Source organism: Lactuca sativa, chromosome 1 (assembly GCF_002870075.4).
Source record: "Lactuca sativa cultivar Salinas chromosome 1, Lsat_Salinas_v11, whole genome shotgun sequence".
Taxonomy (NCBI): domain Eukaryota; kingdom Viridiplantae; phylum Streptophyta; class Magnoliopsida; order Asterales; family Asteraceae; genus Lactuca; species Lactuca sativa.
The window spans coordinates 40,438,289-40,441,340 of NC_056623.2; the positions used below are offsets into that span (position 1 = coordinate 40,438,289).

The 3,052-nt window shown below is 41.5% G+C and overlaps 1 non-coding gene across 1 annotated transcript; it reads left to right on the top strand.

The window, feature by feature from the left end:
- Positions 1 to 2,478: 2,478 nt before the first annotated feature.
- LOC111910901 (small nucleolar RNA R71) lies at positions 2,479 to 2,584 on the top strand. Its single transcript, XR_002856676.1, has one exon. It is a non-coding gene; the product is annotated as a small nucleolar RNA R71 (small nucleolar RNA).
- Positions 2,585 to 3,052: the final 468 nt, after the last annotated feature.

The following is a 3,052-nucleotide window of genomic DNA, read 5'->3' on the forward strand; positions in this document are numbered from 1 at the left end:
ACCAGATAACATCTCGAGCATTTGATCGTTAAATGGTAGTGGAAAATGATCCTTGCATGTAGCATCATTTAGTTTTCGATAGTCGATACAAACACACCACCCGGTTACTGTTCTTGTTGAGATTAACTCGTTAGCTTCATTTGTGATAACCGTCATTCCTTCTTTCTTTGGTAACACGTGTACCGGACTTACCCATGTGCTATCGGAGATTGAGTAAATAATACCAACATCTAATAGTTTAACAACCCCCTTTTTAACTACTTGTTGTATATTTGGGTTGAGTCTTCTTTGGTGTTGTACTATGGGTTTAGCTCCTTCTTCTAAGTTGATCTTATGGGAACAATAAGCAGGACTAATCCCTTTATGTCGGTGATCTTCCATGCTATAGCATCTTGTCTTTTCTTTAGTACCTTTACGAGGCTTTCTTTTTCATGTGTTGCAAGATCAGAATCCATGATTACTGGTTTTGTTGTCCTTCTTCAATGAATGCATACTCCAAGTGTTCGGGGAGGGCTTTCAGCTCGATTTTCTGCCTTTCGTCATTTACCACGACGTGGGAATCCTGCCACGTCGTGGTGTCAGAACTTTTAATTCCTGATCATAAAAAAAAAAACTTTGCCACGACGTGTTCTCCTCACCACGTTGTGTTGCCTCTTCTGCCTCTTTTATGGCTTCATCATAATCACTTTCTTCTAATAGTTTCTCCAGTTCTTGTATATCCAGTTCGGGATCAAAATTGTCTTCCTTAAGCACCATAAATCCCTCGGTCTCTTTTTCTTTCCACCCCTCTAGCTCTTTTTCAATTAATTCATCTAGCACATCAACAGAAAATGTCGTATCGTCACTTATCCTTGAATGATGAATTGCCCGATTGACTCCAAATGTAACCGCTTCTTTTCTAACTCTTAGAGTGAGTTTGGACTCTCTTATATCAACTAAAGCTCGGGTGGTACTCAAGAATGACCTTCCTAGGATGATGGGGACTTGCTCGTCTTCCTCCATATCCAACACAATGAAATCCGTGGGAAAAACGAACTTGTCAACTTTCACTAGTAGGTCTTCACAAATACCTCTTGGAAAGGTCATAGTTTTATTGTCTAGATGGATAACCATGCAGACCGGTATTGGTTCGGGAAGATCAAGCTTTTTGTAGAATGAGTATGGCATCAAGTTGACACTTGCTCCCAAGTCGGCTAGAGCACGACTGGTTGCTAGATTCCCGAATTGTCATGGTAAAGTTATGCTTCCTGGATCCCCCATCTTCTTCGGTAGCATATTTAGCATTGCAGCAGAGAAAGTTTCATTTAGTACTACTTTTGATAATCCTTCCGTTTTCTTGCGGTTTGTCAATAGGTACTTGAGAAACTTAGCATACTTTGGCATTTCAGCTAAGGCCTCAAGAAAGGGAATGTTGATTTCAAGAGACATTATGTGATCTAAGAACATCCGATAATCTTCAGCATGCTTCTCTTGAATTGCTCTACTTGGGAATGGCAATGGTGGGTGGAATGGCTTTACGGGTTCTGAATTTTTCTTTTCAGCTTCATGCCACGTCGTGGTGATTGTCCAGAATTGTTTCCTTGACTCTCCTCCCGAATTTCTTGCTCCACCTCCGGCTTGTTACTGTCTATGGGAGTCAAATGAGTAATAATTTTTCCACTCCTAGTGGTGATGGCTTGGATGTGAGCTCCTCTCGGGTTTTGTTCGGTATTTCCCGGAAGTCCTCCCGGTGATCTTTCATTGAATTGCATAGCTAGTTGCCCAAGTTGTTTTTCTATATTGAGGATTAAAGCTTGTTGATTTCTAAATAATGCTTGCTGGTTTTTCATCATCTCTTGTTGTTCCTTCATCATAGCTTGTTGCTCTTTCACCATTATTTGTTGTTCCTTAATTGCTGCTTCAGTTCCCTCATGCCTTTTTTCAAAAACGGCTGCAAATCGTGTCAGCATTGATTCGAAGTCAAATTTCTTTTCAGTCTGTGGTTCCTCTTTCTGGTAAAATCCTCTTCCTTTTTGTTCATATTTTTCCTCCTTGGCCTTTTTATACTCATCATAAGGTAATCATTTTTTCTTGGGTTTTTTCCAATCTTCATCAAAATGATCACCGCTCAAGAAGCACGCTTGAACCTTTGAGTTTCCATTCTCATCAAGGTCACAATCTCTAGTCAAATGTGGCCCGTTACAGTTTTCACACCCAACCCGAATAGCATGGATTGTTTGATCCATCTTAGTCATCCTCCTATCCATATTGTGCAACATTTCCATAACCACCGACATGTCTTCCGAAGCTACATTCGATGAACCCCTCGTTACATCATTCGTTGGATTATGGTATTCTCTAGAGTGCTTAGAGAATTCTTCAATGAGTTCCTTAATTTCTACTGGATTTTTCTTTGTTAAGGGGCCTTGAGAGTCAAGGAGTTGTCTAGTGGTGACGTTCACCCCATCATAAAAGATCGACACTTCTTGTTGCACATTGAGGTCATGTTGTGGGCAATTCCTTATCAGGCATTTATAGCGCTCCCATGCTTTGTACAACGACTCCCCCATTTGTTGTTCAAAATTGGTGATGGCCTTTTGAGCTTAGCCACCTTGGATGGTAGGCAAAACTGTTCCAAAAACAATTCACGCATCCTTGCCTATGTCGTTACCGTGCTTGGTGGAAGTGCCTTAAGCCAATCCTTCGCGGCTCCTTTGAATGTGACAGGGAGCATCCTCAACAACACCGTTTCTCTTGGTATATTTGGAATGTTAAAGTAGTCGGCGATGTCGTTTACTTCATCTAGATGCTTATAGGTGTCTTCATGATCCTTTCCGGTGAAAGGAGTCTCCTTTAGTGTTGTAAGGATGTGCTCCTTAAGTTCAAATGTGGCAGTGGCGGGTATGGTGGGTTGCACAAGCCCCAGACTGGTGTCATCTCGAATTCTCTTTTTGTATGCGTCCATTGATAGGTCGGCAATGTTCGCCATGGTGTTATCGGGTTCCTTGTTTAGCTCGCTTTCTATTTCAAATTCGGTTTCGCTTCCTTCTTTTTCTGTTTCGTACTCGGCGTC